The following is a 20,522-nucleotide window of genomic DNA, read 5'->3' on the forward strand; positions in this document are numbered from 1 at the left end:
AAAATCATGGTTGACGACATTTCTTATCCCCTGCAGCGCCACCCTACCAAATGGGTGTGTAACACTCCCACAAAGAATAAAATAATTTTTTAATAATGATCAATTTATACTATTAATTAAGAAAATTTATTAATTTAAATATTAAAAATTAAAATTAAAAATATTTTAACATAAATTAATTTGATAATCATGTCTAATAAATATACGATAATAATAAGATTATTGTTAATTGGAAAACAATATTATATTATTCTTACTTATTAAAAATATATAAATATTAATTAAAAATAGCAATTAACATAACTATTAACTAAATTATCAACTGAAAATATTATACTTTTAAAAAAAATTAACTATAATCATAAATTATTTTATTATATACTATAACATATTAATTTTTAATGAAATATAATTTAATTTTGGAATGAATAAAAAGAATTGTCTATAATTTAAAATAGCATTAAATAAATTGTCATTTTTAATTTAATTATTACTATTGTTTTGAACATAAATTAATGTGATAATCCCATGTTATAAATATACATTGATGACAAGATTATTTTCAATTAAAAATTATATTATATTAATTTAACTAATCGAAAATATATTAAAAATAATTATATACTATTTTATTATGTATTTTGACATATTAGTTTTTAATAAAATATAATTCATTTCTAGAATGAAGAAGAACTATCGATTAATTCAAATTAAAATTAAATAAATTATATTTTTATTTAATTAATAATAGTATCATTATCATAAATTAATATGATAATCATATGCTATAAGCATATATTAATAATAAGGTTAGTGTTAATTTAAAATGATAACCCACAATTACCTCACCTTCATGCTGCTCATAGTGTGCTTCGGAATCTTAAATCTTCTCCTGGACAAGGTCTCTTCTTTCCTGCTCATTCATCCCTCAAACTTACTAGTTTCACTGATTCATACTAGGCCAGTTGTCCTGATTCTCATCGATCAGTTACTGGGTTTTGTATCTTTCTTGGTCATTCTCTCGTTTCATGGAGATCTAAGAAGAAAACTACTATCTCTTAGTCTTCTTTTGAAGATGACTACGGTGCTATGACAACTATTGCTTGTGAATTAACATGGCTTGTCACTTTACTCAAAGATCTCGGTGTTTCAATATCTTTGCCTATTTCTTTGTTCTGTGATAATCAAGCTGCTATGCACATCACCTCTAATCCTATTTTTCATGAACGTACGAAGCATATAGACATTGATTGTCACTTAGTTCATGATAAAGTCCACGCTGGATTTCTCCATCTTCTTCATATTTCAACTCATCACCAGTTAGCAGATATATTTACAAAGGCATTGGGATCTAATGCATTTCACCATCTTTTTGCGCAAGATGGGTTTGTTGAATATTCATTCCCCATCTCCATCTTGAGGGGGCGTATTAACATTTTAATAGGTGCAGTATACACAGCAGCAGCAGTAGCATTTTTTTTATCAGGATGCAATACACAGCAGCAGCTCTCCAGTTCTCCATCAAATGTTCTTCATCAAATGCTGCAACAACAAATCATCTCCTGCAGCAATTCTTCATCAGGCTGCAGTACATAGCAGCAGCTTTTCTATTCTCTAACAGATGCTGCAACAACAAATCATCTTCTCAAGCAGTAGCATTAGTTAGTTAATAGTAGTAATAGCAGTTACTGTTTAGTTTAAGGTCTTTTATTTGAGTTGTTATTTTATTCTCTATTTGTTGATCCAGTTGCTGAATTATTGTATATATATATCATGGTTCGAAATCGCGGTCGCGGGTAACGTCGCATAATAGTCGTGGGCCATGGGAGATGTGGGTGTTACGTAACGGGAAGCGAGCGTAATGGTCGTGAATTTTTTTCACACATGCACAACCATACCAAAATTAAAAAATAAGCATGAAATCCATTAATACATGATTTTTAATAATTTTTGAAGGTTTTCATTCAACCTATGAATGCTTTTTAATATGCATTATGATTTTTATATTAATTTTAGTGCGCTGTTTAAAAAAAAAGCATTTTTTTTTTTATAATTTATATTACTTTAATGAGTAAAAAGATGTAGAAATGTAAGAATCAATTAATTAAAGTCAAAAAATTACTAAAAATGAATCAATAGACTCAATACTCAATATACACATTACACATACATGAATTTAAAAAGTGATTAATATCAAATATCAATAAATAGTTGAAAATACATGAATACAATATTACAAATTTATAACATAACACATGTCACCACAAAAAATAATGACATGGAGAGTCTTCATAATTTGCATCTATATCTTGAGATTAGGATGAGAAATTATCTCCCCATCCTTGTGGAAATACATAGTTGAATAAACCCAAGTTTGCGTCATTTCGTTGTTGCTCTTGAAAATGCACTGGTGGTGAAAATCCTCCTAAATAATGTCCATAAGTTGGGGTAGGGACTGACTTTGGGTAGTGTGTAGAAGAAGACTCACTAGATCCTGAGATTCCTGATCCACTAGGATAAAAATGTGAGTCACGAGATGCATAATGTGGATATGCTAGACGAGATCCATATGATTGTGATGATGAACTATCTAAACCAAACTCGCCAAAATTACGAACCACACCATATGAATCTTCAGTAGAATCACTAGGGTCACCACGAGCACTCCTTCTCTTGGGTTGTGAAGATTGGTTCCCTGGAGGAATACCCAAGTCATCATTTTCAGGTATGTCATGTAGTCCATAAGGATCAGAAGGATGTATATCCCTTACAAATGATGTCTCTGTGTCATATCCGTAATTATATTCTACACCGCCACCTCCACCACCACCACTACCACAACCCCCCCCCCAACCCCAGCTCCAGCACCACTATTACCATCATCATCACTTGGTGGGCTCAAACCAAGATTGTCATCACTTTGTGTACGTTCAGGGCTTGAACTTGAATCATCATGCGCGTTTATTGGTGGTTGATCACCTCCTTCTGTAGTACCACCAACTTCTTCATTTAACCAATTTGATTTGTCTTGGCTGTTGAGTAGTGATGTCTCTCTCTCCTCTAACCATTGACTTAAAGGATCATCTTCTTTGAAATGTAGTCCAAATTGATAAGATTGAAACCCTCTTCAATTTCTCATTGGCTTCTTCTCATTGTACGTCTTAACTTTAACCTCATGTTGTAATGTACAAAAACAAGTTTTTGTAGTCTCATGTACTTTAATCTATTTCTTGTTTTCATATGGATGAGGCTAAAGGTGCTCCAATTACGCTCATAGTTCGAAGCTGATGTGGTATAACTAAGAACTCTGATTGCTATTCTTTGGAGTTCAGGAACACACAAGCCATAATGAATTCACCATTCAGCTACATGAATAATTAAAAAAAGTTTTATGTTAGTATAACGTATATTTCAAAAGTCAAATTTGAACATAAAGAGAGAAAATAGAGTCATTCATCAATTATTTAGCTATATAGCCATATTTATCAAGATTTATTTGTTTCACTGCCCTTTGAGCCAACGGGGTTCCAAAAGTTTCATGCCTATCTCGATATAGCAACAACTAAAAAAGGATGATCGTGAAATATAATTAATTAATTAGATATATTAATAATTATTCTTGAAAGTATTACAGAATACTAGACCAATTCATTATTCAATTTAATGGAACCAATACTTGATTAATAGCCCGAATTTGAGTATCTATATCGGGTACCAACTTGGTTATCACTTTTTTAACCCCATCCATGACTTCTCTAGCAACTTCAGGAGAGGGTAGGGCACCATAAAGAAATTATGGGTTCAAAAAATACCCTATAATAAAATTTAGAAACATATTAATCAATAGTTTTGTAATGCAACTATGCATAATTTAAAAGTTAAAATAATAAGAAATTGTATTTGATTTACACTTACCAGCGGCTTGAAAATCTTGGTGCAACTGAAAACTCTACCGGTTGTCAATAATTTTCCAATAGTCTTTGTAAAACCGGCAATCTTTTTGAATGACCAACTTTGCCTTATCAATTGCCTCGTATATGAAGCCCATGATTGGTTTTTCATCACCATCAACCAATTTAAGAACTTTCACTAAGGGTTCTTGCACTTAATTATATCAGAGGCCTTTTGCCAAAACTCTTTGCCTAAGATAATTTTTTTTGAATCATATGTTGGGCTTGATTTTGCCATCCCAAACCTTGAGTTTTTTCAAGCATCAGATGTAAACATTTCCCTTAATGCTTGTTTATTCTTGACAATAGTCTCCAAAGCAATGAAATTTGTGGCAAATCGAGTGATGGCAGGGCGAAGTAACTCTCTATTATTTGTGAATTTCTTCATTAAATTCATTATTCATGTGTGGTTGTAAATAAATTAGGTTATTGTTCTTGCATCTTCTAAGACTTTCTTCATGTTACTTTTCTTACCAATATCTTCAAGAATAAGATCTATGCAATGAGCTGCACATGCTTTCCAATAGAGATTGGGCCTCTTCTGCATTAATAATTTTCCTCCTGCCTTCATTGCAGCTTCATTATCAGTCACTACTTGGACAACATTCTCCTCTCCAATTTCTTCAACCACCTTGTCCATTAATCTGAAATGAAATTATAGATTCAATAATTATTACTATTTAATTAAAAACATGCAAATTCATAATATTATTTGCATATACAAATAAAATTAAAAAATTACCTGAAATAATATTCAGCTATTTTGCTTGACACATCAGAGGCATTAATTGATTTATGAAACACGGTGCCTCTATCACAATAAACTAAAAAGTTTATAATGTGTTTTCTAGTTCGTCTTGACCAATCATCACACATAAGGGTCACACCTCTCTCCTCCCAAATTCCAGAAAAAGAAGTTATATAATTTTTCATTTCTTGATACTCTTACTCCAAATAAATTTCAGATATCTCATAGAGTGATGGACCCTTCACCCCCTTTCCAACCTCTGCAGCAATATAAAGCATAAGCTGCATAAATGGAGAGTCAGCTACATTCGTTGGAATCCGATTATAAATTAGGAATTTTCCAACTGCTTTTCCTAATTTACTTCTTAAACCTTTCAGTAACTTAGTGATGATTTTTTATTGTTTCACACTCTTGCTTATTTCTAAAATAGGATCCATTGCCTTTAGTCTAGCTTCAGGGGCATTAGGATTGATCCATTGTCATCCACTACCTCCAGCTTCTTGACCAGTATAAGATCGAGCTCCTACTCTATTGAAACCACTGGTAGCACCACTGCCAGAGCCACCTCCCTTTTCATAAATATTACCCCCTCTAGTTGTTCTTTCTCGAAATCTTTGTCTCTTTTCCCATTGTTGCTATGATCGTATGCTTTCTTGACGAGCAAATCTCATACTTTCTTCTTCCAAGTCTTCTTCATCGCTCAAATTCTCAAAATCTCCTTTAATTTAGGCTTCTGCTTCTTCTTGCCTTTTTTGTTTATCTCTTTTCTTCTTAGCATACTGTTGTAGATATTTTATCATTTATTCTCTTACTTGTGTGGTCACATTTGAGCATCCAGCTACTTGACCATTTTTATGTGCCAAGTGTTGTTTCAAGCGTGTAATGCTCCCTTTAATTATCTTCCCACATAACTTACACATAATAACATGTCTATTACCATCCACCGCAGTACCAAAATGTCATCCAATATCATCACTAGGTAAGTTCTCATTTCCTCTATCACGCGACATATTGATAGACTTAATTTGATGATCTTTACACAAAACATAGAGAAAATAAAAAGTTACAACCTTTCTAAAAAAATGACAGGAATAATATTATAATTAGTAATTTAGTAAATATTAAATAATAAGTACTAAATTGTCCTTCTAATTTTAAATACTTATTACGTAAAAATAAAATATAATATTTGATTAAAAATAATAAGTAATGTTTAATTTATTTTTATATTTAAATAAAAAAAATTATAAAATATTAGATATTTTATTACAAAAAAATATATTCCTTTATCTTTAAAAAGATATGTTGACCTTATAGGTCACGGCCGGTTTTGATGATAACAAATACTCTTGTATTTGATGAATATCTAGTTCTTGTGTAGGTCTACATTAGCAGATACATTGACGGCACGAAGAGAAAGTGAAGTTAAAGATCAAATCTCCTTTTGTAATGCATTTCATATCTATTTTGTATGTAACAGTAATTAGGACATTTGGTTTGTAAAAAGCTCACACACATCACATGTATGATTTATTTTGTAAGCTCAAACTATATACGAACTAAAAGTGACCTTAGAAAGACCTTAGGGTTTTCCCTTCGGTCGACCGACACCGGACTTTTTCGGTGTCTTAATTTTGGACCCCAAGTGACCCTAGGACACACACACTTTCACATATACTTGTTAGGCACTTGAATAGGGCTTGTATGCTTCAAGATGGGATCAAAATGCACACTTGGTGCACTTTCGGTCGACTAACCAAGTCAGTTCATTTTGACTTGGTCGACCGAAACCTCCCTAGGTCAACTGATTGACCAAGGTCCTAGTCGATCGAACCAAAATAGTTCAAAAAAGCCCCGGTCAACTGAAACCCTCTCTGGTCAACATTTTGACCACCTGGTCGACCGAACCAGGTAGTTCAAGAACTCCTGGTCGACCGAAACCTCTCTGGGTCAACTTTTTGACCATCTAGTCGATCGAGCCATTTTTGTACTCTAACTACCTAGTTGATCGACGGTCCTCAGGAGAAATCCCAATGGTCTAGTTGACCGAACTAGCCAGTTCAAAATGGTCTGGTCAACCGAACCTCAAAAAATTGAAGAAATCACTCTCTCCTGGTCGACCGAGCCCTCAGTTCAAAAGTCCCTTAGTCGATCGAACCATATGAGACTTGGTCGACCGAACCATATGAGACTTGGTCGACCAAATCTATTCTGGTTGACCGAATCTATTTTGGTCGACCGAATCTATTCTGGTCAACTGAATCTATTCTGGTCAACCGAACCTCTCGGGTTGCCCTGATTTTTACCGCAGTTAAATATTTTTTAAGCAGGATTAAAATGCTTTAAACATCATTAAACTTCCCTAATAATACCCAGTAGGTCTCCAACCGTCATATTTTCTCTCATGCCTATATATATGAGATCATTTGTTAAAAAGAAGCAAGATTAACTACTTTGATTAGGGGAGAATCCTCTGAAAACCTAAAATCTTATACTACTTATTTTTTAGCCTCATTCACTCAAGCTTACCCTCTATTAGTGTCTAAATCATTAGCAAATGGATTGAGTGTTCATCTGCAAAGGTTTGCTCTCCTTATTCTATTTGATAGATACGATTTTATTTGAGAGCAAAACCTAAGAATTCTTAAGAGACTTTATTGATAAGTCTATCCTAAGAAGACTTTGATAGATCTTCTAAGCTTGCACCTTCATTGCAAGATCTTGAGAAGATTGTATTTGTTTTTGGTTGCAAAATATTTTCAAAATACCTTCAAATATCTACTATGCTTTATCTTGATAAATATTTTAAAGAGATATTTGATTGTGTGAGAAAAATCTTTGTTGCAGTATTCATTAATTCATATCTCTAGTTGAATACAAAGATTACACATCTTTTGCAAACCAAGCATATACTTCATTTGATACTTGCATGCTTGAAACATCCTACTGATTGAAATACTTGAGACTTGACATCTTTGTGTGAACTTATTGGCTGAATATCTTGTGATACAAAGATTGCTTGTTTGACACTCTCACGTATGCATTACACTGATAAAAAATACTTTTGAGAGTTGAACCATCTAGACCACATTGAGCTTACATATTGAATCATATTGTGGTGTGTGTTATTGCGCGTATTTGGGTACATATCTGCTTTACATGAAAGCACAATCACTATACCATTTGATAGTAATACACATCTGTTGTATTTTTAGGCACGGGTCTGAAGAGGGAGATTAGCCCTGGAATAGTCTCAGATTGGCTTAGACCTAATTAGAAAAGCTAGGTGCGCCATCCTGTTAAGGCGTATAGGTTGAGGTTAGCCCCGCTAATTGACCTGGTTAAGATTGAGGTCAGCCCTGTGTTAATTTGACCTGGTTGTAAATGGTGCCGCTCCATCCTTAAGTGAGCTATTAGTGGAATCCTCTGGCTTGCGAGCTAGAGGCGGGGACGTAGGCACTTTTGATCGAACCCCGATAACATATCATGTACCTTGTCCATATTTTTGCATTTTATATTTACTGCACATGTATGTTATTGTGTGAATGATGCGCTTAATTTAAATTTATACTATATTTATCAACGCATTTGGAATTGCATAGAAAGACCCTAGGTTGGTGTAATACTGATTGTAAGATTAGTTGAACCTAAGAAGAAAGTTTTAAATTCCAATTCACCCCCCCCTCTTGGGAATACACCTTTTCTAACAAGATATTTTCATTATTTTTTATAACTTGATTTTATTTTCATTTATAACTATAAGAAATTAACATTGTAATTTTAAAGGTGGAAAAGACTTTTGCTCTACTTTCATATACATCATAGCATCACTAATAGAGATCCATACAGTATAAATTGACTATTTAACTTTTTAAGCATTTTCTCAGTATATGGATTAAAATAAATTTTTTCTACAAATTCTAGTAGTAAACTAGTAATTAGTAAAAATCTGAATTATTAATATATTAACTATTAGGTTAAAATTTTTTTTTATTAAGTTATCAATTTTTACTTTATTTGATAACTAAAAACAAAAAATAGATCATGTAAAGATTTATTTTACTTAATTTTAAATTTAAGGTCAAAATGATGTTTTAAAACTTAAAAAATATTTATAAACAAGAAATATGTGATGGAACTAGATTTTCCTAATTACCTTTCAAAAAATATAAGACAATTAAAATATTTATAAATTAAGAAAATTTTATTTTACATAATTATTATTGTTTTCTAATTTTTTACTCTATTAAATTACTCTTTTTTTTAATTCAATTTAACAAACATAATTTACAAAAAATTATAATTAAAAAAAAAACATAATAAGAATTTTAAGATGGATGGACTGAAATTTTAAAGCTTATCTCATACACTGAGATGAGCAGAGAGTCTGAGTGAGACCAAGAGAGGGGAGGGGACTCGGAGGAGCCTCGAAGCCTCGAAGCTTCGTGCGACGACTGGAAAAGGGCTAGCTGGTGGCGGTGAATGCGATGACTGGCAGAGGAAGCTACCGAAGGGCTATCGATGACTCCAAGCTCCATGCGACGAGTGGCAGAGGGCTGGCTGGTAGCGTTGAGTGCGATGACTGGCGGAGGAAGTTGCCGAAGGCCGCTCTCAGGCTTCGAAGAACTTAGTTAGTATTAGGAAGGCAGAAGGCTAGACGAAGGGTGTGAGTAGATCTACTCAAGCTTCGAAGAAGTGAAGCCTTCTTTTTGCTTCGGCTGAATCGGCCAACAAAATTTCAAGGTAAGTTTTTTTGCTCTTTGAATGTTATATTTAGTTAGATATGACAGATGGGTGGTTGGGAGAGGGGGAAAGGAGCACTGCAGTAGAAAGGAGATTCAGATTTTTGTAAGCTATCGGCATGTAACGGTCCGTAATGGACCGTTACGGAGTGTAACGTTGGGGTAACGTTTTTATATGGATTGGTGGTGTCATCCTTGCTCACCTCTCACCTTTCAATCATCTAGTCTGCATGTGACAATGAAATGGGTTCAAAAGGCTTGAATGCTATGGCTTACGGGACCTAAGTTATCATATTTTATGGCATCCTCGACGCCATATGAAAAGCTTTATTAATGACCATTAATCCCAAGAGGTAAGGACTTGAGGCTCCTTATAATTTCATGTCCCATGCGATTTGATATTTGAAGAAGGATTATGATTGATATCGTTGTTGATACTAAGCCAGAAATTAATATCTAAAATATTCAGATTTTCTTTTGGTAGTCCATCAATTTTTGTCTTACACATCTTCCTATGGATGATTGGTTAGCCAAAAAACCTCCTAGGTTGCATTGTGGCATCATTACTTTTGAAAAGATCTAAAAAAATTGACATTTCAAAAGCATCTTGGCAATTAAAATTTACATTCAAATTAAACCCAACTTAAAAAAATTACATAAACGACACTTCAAGTGGTTTTTATCTGCTATAGTTTTGTAACCTCAAGGATGGACGATTTTTGTAATCTAAAGGCGAAGACTTTGAAGTGAGTGAACACTTGGCTCTGCAGGAGAACGAGTTAGGCTTTGGCTCTATGCACTTTTTAACATTTTTTAAAACACTTCCTAATGTGCACTTAGTTTAGAATGTGTCCTCAGTATTAAGAGTCCCTACAAAACTCTTCTCCCCTTTTCTTTTATGAACTCTATGATTATTCATAATGTGTTGCTTGTATTTATATTGCTTCTACTTTGTGAACCACAAGTTGCCAATGCCTTTCAAAGTTTTATAAATTGCTTAACTACTAGACATGCCTTTCCCCTTGATATCAAATTGGATTTGCAGGGCCCTAAATCACTAAACTTCTCCAAACACAAAAATATTCTACACCTAATTCACTAATAGTTGCAAAAGAAGAAAAATCTTGTAGTCCTTAAGGTTTTCACTCAAGGATCAAAGAAAGGTTGCCTCCTAGAGAACTCAACAATATTTAGTGTGGTATGTTGACCTTATTGGTCATGCCCGGTTTTGATTATGACAAATACTCATTGTATCTAATGAGTGTTTAAGTTTTTATGCAGGAACTAAGAATGTTAAGATAAAGATGTGCACAAAGCAAGTAAAGCCCGGAGACCAAATTTTAATTCAACATTGTAACATATTTAATTGGTCTGTAATAGTAAGTAGGTATTTGGTTTGTAATAAGCTTACACACATTATATGTATGATTTACTACGTAAGCTCAAAACAAACCACGGATGAGAAAGGACCTTAGAAAGACCTTAGGGTGTAACCTTCGGTCGACCGACACCAGACCTTTTCGGTGTCTTCAAATTGGTCCCCAAGTGACCCTAGGATACACACATTTACACATATGCTTGTTAGGCACTTAAATAGGGCTTGTTTTCTTCGAAGCGGGACCAAAATGCACACACGGTGCACTTTCGGTTGACCAGCCAAGCCAATTCATTTTGGCCTAGTCAACCGAAACCAAGCCTGGGTCAACAGTTGACCAAGGCCCTGGTCGACCAAACCAGGTAGTTCAAAAGGCCCTGGTCGACCGAAATCCCCTGGGATCAAAAGTTTGACCATCTGGTCGACCGACTCTTTTTGTACTCCAACTACCTTGTCGACCAAAGGGTCCTCGAGAGAAATCTCAGCGGTCTGATCAACCGAACCAGGTAGTTCAAAATGTCCTCGTCGACCGAACCTCGAAAAACTGAGAAATCACCCTCTCTCGATCGGCCGAGCCTTCAGTTCAAAAGTCCCCTGGTCAACCGAAGCATATGAGTCCTAGTCGACCGAAACATTTTTGGTCGACCGGACCTTTCAGGTTGCCTTGATTTTTACCGCAGTTAAATATTTTTTAAACAAGGTTAAAATGCTTTAAACATCATTAAACTTTCTTAATAATACCCAATAGGTCCCCAACGGTCATATTTTCTCCTATGTCTATATATATGAGTTTATTTAAGAAAATTAAGAGTGATTAGCCACTTTGATTAGGGAAGAATTCTCTGAAAAATAAAAACCCTATACTACTCATTTTCTTACTCAAATCACTCATACTTGCCTTCTATTATTGCCTACATCACTAGTAAGTTGATTAAGTGTTTTGCTTAAATAGGTTTGCTCTCCTTGTGCTACTTGTTTGACACGATTTTCTTGAGAGCCAAACCTAAGGATTCTTAGGGGGCTTTTTCTAATAAGCCTATCCTAAGAAGACTTTGTTTGATCTTCTAAGCTTGCACCTTTATTATAAGATCTTGAGAAGATTGTATTTGTTTTTGGTTGCAAAAACTTTTCAAACACTTCCAAATATCTATTACACTTTTATCTTGTAAAATATTTGAAGAGATATTTGTTTGTGTGATAGTGGTCTTTGTTGCAATATTCTTTCACTTATATATTATTTGCTGAATACAAAGATTACACATCTTTTGCAAACCAAGCATATACATCATTTAATACCAACATGCTTGAGATATCTTGCTGATTGAAATACTGGAGACTTGACATCTTTGTGTGAACCTTTTTTGTTGAATATCTCGTGATACAAAGATTGCTTGTTTACCACTCTTACGTACACATTACACTGATAAAAAATCTACTTGAGAGTTGAACCATCTAGACCACATTGAGCTTATATATTGAATCATATTTGTGGTGTATGTTATTGCGTGCATTTGGGTACATATCTGCTTTACACAAAAGCACAATCACTATACCATATGATTATATACACATTTGTTGTATATCCAGGCACGGGCCTGAAGAGGGAGACTAGCCCTGGAATAGTCCCGGATTGGCTTAGACCCGGTTAGGAAAGTTAGGTGCATCGTCCTGTTAAGGCGTGTAGGTTAAGGTCAGCCCCGCTAATTGACCTGGTTAAGGTTGAGGTCAGCCCTGTGTTAATTTAACCTAGTTAAGGTTGAGGTCAGCCATGTGTTAATTTGACCTAGTTGTAAACGGTGCCGCTCCACCCTTAAGTGAGCTATTAGTGGAATCCTCTGGCTTGTGAGCTAGAGGCGGGGACGTAGGAACAGTTGGCCGAACCCCGATAACATATTGTGTGTTCATTTACATTTTTGCACTTTATATTTACCGCACATATATGTTATTGTGTGAATGATGCGTTTGATTTAATTTCCACATCACTGTTATCTACGCATTCAGAAATTGCACAAACAATACCTTAGGTTGTGTATATACTGTTGTTGAATAGATTAACCTAGGAGGAAAAGTTTCAAATTCCAATTCACCCCCCCCCCTTCTTGGGAATACAAGGAGATTCCTCAGGTGAAAGTTTTATGGAGGAATCATACCATTAAAGAGGCTTCTTGATGTCTGAGGAGTAGATGAAGCAGAAGTACCCACAACTATTTCAAGAAACTTAAGTAGTTAGGTAGTATTTCTTTTGTAGGTGCATGTAATGGTTTAATTAGTGTAGCATTTTAGTTTTGGGAGAAATTTTTTCTTTTGTATATGTAATCTCCCAAGACTCGGAATGTAACCACGGTATTCCTTTGTCATAAGTGAGGGTAAGTAATAAAATAAGTAGGCCCTTTTCTTGTTAAGGGATGACAAGTTATGTGAATAATAAATTTTGAGGACGAAATTTTATAAATAGGGGAGAATGTAACGACCTGGAGAAATAATGGTATTTAAATAATAAAAGAAAGGGAAATGGAAACAGGAAACAAAAGAAAGGTTCGTCGACGACATTGCATTTTGGAAGGCATAAATTCAAGGAATTTTTCAGCTCCTCGTTGACGAACACAGGGGACCCATCGACAAGGGTATAACAGGAGCTCGTCGACGAGGACAAGATTCATTGGCGAAAATATAATTGGGCTCGTCGATGAGGTGACGTGGCACGTCGACGAGGAAATACCGAGGGGATGATTTTGGGGTTTCTGAATTTCGTTGATGAAGGGGAGAGTTCGTTGATGAATTTTGTATTGACCTCGTCGACAAGGTGACATGGCTCATCGACGAAGGCCACAGTTTAAATAGGCCTAAAACTCGTTTTTGGATGAAATTTCTTGCTCAGCACTTCTCTCTCTCTCTCTCTCTCTCTCTCTCTCTCTCTCTCTCTCTCTCTCTCTCTCCTACGCTTTGGTCCCTCCTCCTTCTTTCTTCGATTTCGGGCTGAATTTTCGTCGATTCGACAATCTGAAGGAACCATGACGCTCCTGGGAAAGTTCTCTATAAATCTGTCAGAACGGATCGTTAGTGGGGCTGAAGTGGAACCCATCCCAAATCCAGGGTAAGACTTTCTACTTAATATTTGGATTTTGGGCAGTTGTAGAAAGTGTTATAGGCTTAGAAATACTGAACTTTAATTATGAGGAATGTTGTTTCCAGGGTGTTGAGTTTGGAACCCCGCGGGTGCGAGACAAATTTTCTTAGGGGATTTTCAAGAATCAGGTATGGGGATAAACTAAGCTAGTATTTAATGAAAAATATGAATATTGTTATAGCATTTGATTTCAGGAAAATAAATATATTTATATATGATTTATATTTGGAAAATACTATTGAAAATGATCATATGTTGAATATGAAAAAAATCTATTAGTGTGGCATGAGTATAAAATGTTATGAAATACTGTTTTCTGGAAATGTGATTATGATACGGATTTTTATAATGGAAAACCGGCGTATGGGCCAAGATTTTTATATATTTTTCTGGTGTACGGGCCGTGCTATGTATATGATTTTTCGGCATACTGGCCGAGCTATGGATGTGATTTGCCAGCATACGGGTTGTGCTATGATTTGCCGACGTATGAGCAGAGCTACGATAAAATGTGAAATACAAGCGTACGGGCTGATGATTTTTCATGATATACGTATATATGCAAAATGACATGATTGATTTGATAATTAATGATATGAAATATCCATGTATCATAGTTTCAATATATGTTATATGATATCAGAACCTGATTGGCTTGGTCTAAGCTAGTACTTGCACAGTATCATTGCTACATGTCCATGGTCTTTGTGATCATGATATTTGTGTTAACGCCGCTGTATGGAGTGGTGTGATATTGGATGGTCGATGTGGTTTTTACGAAGTGTGTGAGGGCCTCTGGTGTACGAACCAGGTCTAGCAGACCCATCAGACTTACAGACTGTACTTTTGACTTGATAGTGGTCGGCCAACCATTGTCAGGTCCCGCCTTCGGGCCACACAACCGAGTCATGTGGGGGTAATACATGACAACAACCAGCTAACCTACTAGGAATGTTTTTGTATTATTATTATATGAGATGAGATATGTTTATGAAAATGCAGTATGTTCTGCCATGTTTTGATGATATATTTGTTTTCCCAGATTTGACAAAACAGTTACTGAATATGTTCTGTATGGTATATATATAACACGGAATACTTATGTTGCCACACACTGATATTAGTTTATTTCCTTTACTGATAGGTATCTCACCCCTAAATTTTATAAACTTTTTAAGAGCCCTTGATAGGAGAGCGGGTAAAGCCCCGCTAATCTAGTACGATAGAACTGCCCTTCTAAAAGGGCAAGTATTTTGATAGAGTCTGATGTATTTTGTGGAGATGGCCCTAAGACATAATTTTGGGTTGAGTGTTGTGTGTATATGCATACAGTGATTGTAGTAACTCTAGTATTGTGATGTATGGTATAATGAGATGTATGTGATTGTATGTTTCCTGCTGCTTAGGCTTTTGTTATGTGTTCTGATGTATCCCTGGTATCCATGGGTCCAGGTGGATTATGATCTGCTGAGATTTGTGATATTGAATTTATTATATTATAAATAAATAAAAATATGTTGAAATTAAGCAGGTCGTCACACGAAAGCCCTGACCCAAAAGCCCTATATTTGAATACCTGGGTGAAACCTACCTATTGACTTGGGTTAACGTGATCTAAGTCCAAGCAAGATCCCAACCCACAACCTAAGTCTTAAACCTAACCTAATTCACAGCCCAAAACCAAAACCTAGAGCAAGTGTAGCCCAGTCCCTAACTTCCCTAAGACTCCTAACCCATAGAACTATTTATCCTAGTTAGGCCCAATCCTAAATCCTAAACCCAAGACCCCGACCCATTTAAATCAAACCCACTAAGCCCTAAACCAAGGCCCAAACCTAACCAAGCCTTCGAACACTAGGCCCAACCTAGCTTAAGCTTACTCCTAACCCAATCTTACCTAAAACATAAGACCCAAGCCCACAAGCCCATAGCCCATTTAAGACCTAACCACCTAACCTAGGTTAGTTAACCCTGAACTCATTGTCCCATTTGGCTCATAAGAAAGTGCGAGAATACCCAAGAAAATAGAAAGAAAATGGGAAGGAAAGAGTAAAGAGAAAGAAAAAAGGAAAAAAAAAAAAAATTGGGGGGGGGGGGGGGGTTTATCTTTGAGCTAATATGAAAGATAACCATCACGAACCTTTGCAAACATGCAAAAAAAAGAGAGAGAGAATTTCAGAGTGAGATTTGAAAGAAACAAAAGAGATTTGAGAAAGAAGAGAGATTTGAGAGTGAAGAAAGTGAGAAGGAAAAAGACCATAGAGGTTTGAAGGAGAGTCGAAGAGAGAGTTATGAGAATTAGAGAGTTAAAGATTAAAGAGAGAGAAGTCAAAAAAAAAGGTGGACACCTTCGGTGGTAGCTATAGTAGCCAAAGGCTACGGAGCTGAGACAGAGGGGTAAGAGAGAGACAGGTAGTAAGTTAAGAGAGAAAAGAGATAATTCGAGAGAGTTCAGGAGAGGGAGAAAAGAAAGAAAGAAAAGAAAAAAAAGATAAAATATTTATATTCAAGTTTTTATTAAATCTAGCCAATGTAACATGGCCACGTGTCTCCATCGATGTGCGACACATGGTAGGCCTAGCCTCTTCCCACCTCTTTTCCTCTCCTCTAAATTGGGTCTACCAGTTTGACTCAGTTCATCTCCCTAAACCAGCTCCCATTTTTTTATTATTCAAAAATAATATTGTAAATAAGTTTAATTCATTTTTAATTCAAAAAATTGGGAAAATTTGTAGAAATTTTTTTTAAAAAAAATATAAAAGTAAAGAAAAATTCCGTGAGTTATTATTGACCTAGTGAACCAAAAAAATAAAATTCTCAAAGTTCACAAAAAGAAATAAAATTTGATAAAGGCCTTAAAAATCTTGAAAAATTGAAGAAAAATCCTAGAAAATAGGAGAAAAGTTTAGAAAAATTATAGGCAAATTCTAGGACCATTTTTGCTCATTTTTTATATTTTCTAGTAGTCTTCCCTATGTAGTTTACTTATTTTGTGCTCTGCTTTTTGAAAGAATGTGTGTTTTTCCTTTTCTTGTGTGCGTGTGTGCACAACCCCAATGAGGAATATTTAATTAATTGGAGCTCTTTGGTTCTTAGTTATCTCCTTTGGGGAGGAGGTTATAATAGAATCACTTTGAATATTTCCATTAGTGATTTTATAGAATTTTTGAATTTTGGTGCACACACCTTGCATATAATTTTTTCATGAATATTAATCATATGTTGTGTGTTGTGCAAATTAATGTGTGTGGAACTAATTATGCAATGCAACAACTAGTGATGAACAATACGAAAATACAATCACTCAGATAATAAGAGCAATAAACACACGACACAAGAATTAATGTGGTTTGGCATAATGTCTATGCCCACGGGAACAAGCAGTAGTTGAAATTCACTATCTGTCAAAACCAGGGTTACAACATTGTATTTATGTTAAACTTACTCGTATAGAGGGATTTGCCTTTGTATCCCCAACCTATTGATCTTCCCAAATCAAAATTCAAAAAGCAGTGCCGAACAAAACCATTGATGGGGTATGCAAAACCGTCGATGATTTTCTTCTTGACTTGGCTTCTACCTGAAACTGTCAAAGTAACTATCAACTAACTATGCAAACAGTCGACAGTTTTCTTCAAACTAGCTTCCTTGTTTTTTCCTCAGCATGTTTTTAATGTACATGTGTTCCACTCGATATGAGCCACATTCTACAACAATATCCACCTTGGTGAATATTCACCCCTTAGGAAAAAATGAAAAACATAACCGGCTGCTCCATCTAGGAAAATAGGTTAAGATGCTCTCATCTAGCATCTGGGGACATTAATCAAGTCCAAGCAATGCTTGAACTTGTACGTGGTACTAGGTTTTGTCAACATGTCTGCTGCATTGTCAAATGTGTGAACTTTATCAAGTAGTAGTTCACCAGAAGAGACCAATTCCTTGATCCTATGAAATCTCACATCTATGTGCTTGGTCCTCCCATGATACACCTGGTTCTTCACCAAATAAATGGCACTCTAACTATCACAATTAATTGAACTCCACCTTACTGAATACCCAACTCCTTGACCAATCTTACAAGCCACAAAGCTTCTGTCGTAGCCTCAGCCACTACCACATACTCAGATTCAGTAGTTGATTGTGCAACTAGATACTAAACCATGGACTTCCAATAAATAGGCCCTCCCACAAGGGTGAATACATACCATGTGGTAGACTTTATGTTATCCAAGTCCCTTGCATAGTATGCATCCACATATCCCACAACTGAAGGATCACTCTGTTGTCTGCCAAACATGATGCCATAGTCTGTAGTACCCCTCAAGTATTTGAAAATATACTTGACTACATCCCAATGTTGTCGACGCGGATTTGAAAGAAATTTGCTCACCACACTGACATCTTGTACCAAGTCCAGTTTTGTACAAGTCATAGTATACATCAAGCACCCCATTGCACTAGCATATGGGATCTTTGACATGTCATGAACTTCATCATCTGCCTTCGGGCACTGAGCGGTAGACAATCTAAAATGATCTGACAACGGTGTACTCACTGGTTTTGCATTATCCATGTTGATCCTATCCAACACCCTCTCAACATAGCTACATTGAGATAAACACAATCTCTTAGAAGTTCTGTCTCTGCAAATCTCCATCCCAAGAATATTATTGGCTACACACAAATCCTTCATGTCAAATTCTTTGCTCAATAAGGTTTTCAAATTATTGACCTCAGTCAAACTCTTCACAGCAATCAACATGTCTTCACATAAAGCAACAAAAAAAATTAGTGAACCATCATCAAGGATCTTCACATAAACACAATAATCATACTCACATCTCCTGTAGCCAATCCGGATCATGTAGGAGTCAAATTGATTATACCACTGCCTCAGAGGCTGCTTCAATCTGTAAAGTAATTTCCTCAATTTACAAACCAAGTGTTCCTGTCCATGTAAATTAGCTCCTCCAAATCACCATGAAGAAATGTTGTCTTTACATCCATCTGCTCCAAATGCATAACAAAATGCGCCAATAATCCTAACACTACTCTGATGGAAGTGTGTCTAATCACAGGGGAGAAGATTTCATCATAATCAACCCTTTCCTCTGTGAGTAACCCTTTGCTACTAGAAGAGCCTTGAATTTTTCTTCTTCTTTTTCTAACACTACTTCTTTCTTCCTATACACCAATTTGCATCCTATTGATCTCTTCCCCTCTAGAAGCTCCACCAACTCCCATGTCTGATTCTTATGCAGAGACTCCATCTCCTCCATCATAGCACCCATCCATATACTTTTCTTTTAACTGTGCACCACCTCTTAAAAAGCAGTAGGATCGCCGCTACTAGTAATTAGTGCATAAGAAACAAGATCATCAAATCCATACATGGGGGTGGCCTGATAGTGCACCTAGGCCTATTTATAGCTATAATGTGATACTGCTGGTCTCTTGAGCTAGAAATCCCTACATTATGAACATTGTCATCTCTACCATGAGTCTCAAGGTCCACTTGTACCATATGCTCATTGCTACTACAATTTTCTAGCACCCGTTTCTCTTCTTCCTTAGTACGCTGCAACATGGCTTTTTCATAAATAAATAAAAAAAAAACCACGTCTTTACTGATCACTACCTTGTTTGTCTTCAAATCCCACAGCTTGAACCCTTTCACCTCTTTCTAATACCCCAAAAAGATACATTATCTAGACTTTGCATCAAGTTTTGATTTATCCTCACTAAAACTATGCACGTAGGTTGGACATCCAAACACTCTCAAACTAGAGTTGTCTACCGCGCTGCCTGCCCACACCTCATCTGCAACTTTTCCATGCCTTCGGTATTCTATTAATTAAGAAACACAAAATATTCACTGCATCTGCTCAGAAGTTCTTTGCAAGCCCTACGTTCAACTTGATACATCGAGCTCTTTCAGCTATTGTTTGGTTCATCTTTTCTGCCACACCATTCTATTGTGGTGTCTTGCATACTGTGAAATGTCTTTTAATGTCATGCTACTTACACAAGTCCATGAACTTTGCACTTGTGTACTTAGTACCATTTTCAGACCTGAGGCATTTGATCTTTCTCCAAGTCTGGTTTTCCACTTTAGTTTTCCACAATTTGAACTTGGCAAACGTCTCTAACTTATGTCGCATAAAGTACACCCAAACCTTTCGTGTGTAATCATCGATAAAATTCATGAAATACAAATGTCCTCCTTGTGATGTTACTTTTACTAGCCCCTAAACATCTAAATCAATATAGTCAAGAATTCCCTCTGTCTTATATGTGGTTGTCTTGAATTGCACCCTATTTTGTTTCCCAATAACACAAAACCTACAAAAGTTCAGCTTGCATGTTTTGACACCCTCCAAAAGATTTCTCTTATGAACTTCCATCATCCCATGCCCACCCATATGCCCTATCTGCATATACTACAAGATAGTACTATCTGACTCGAATTCTGTAGCTGCAACTCCTCCTACAACTGTGGTACCTAAAAGTGTGTAGATATTTCCTGGTAATTTCTACCCTTTCATTATGGTTAAGACACCTTTACTCACCTTCATTA

This window comes from Malania oleifera, chromosome 9 (genome assembly GCF_029873635.1).
Source record: "Malania oleifera isolate guangnan ecotype guangnan chromosome 9, ASM2987363v1, whole genome shotgun sequence".
NCBI lineage: Eukaryota > Viridiplantae > Streptophyta > Magnoliopsida > Santalales > Ximeniaceae > Malania > Malania oleifera.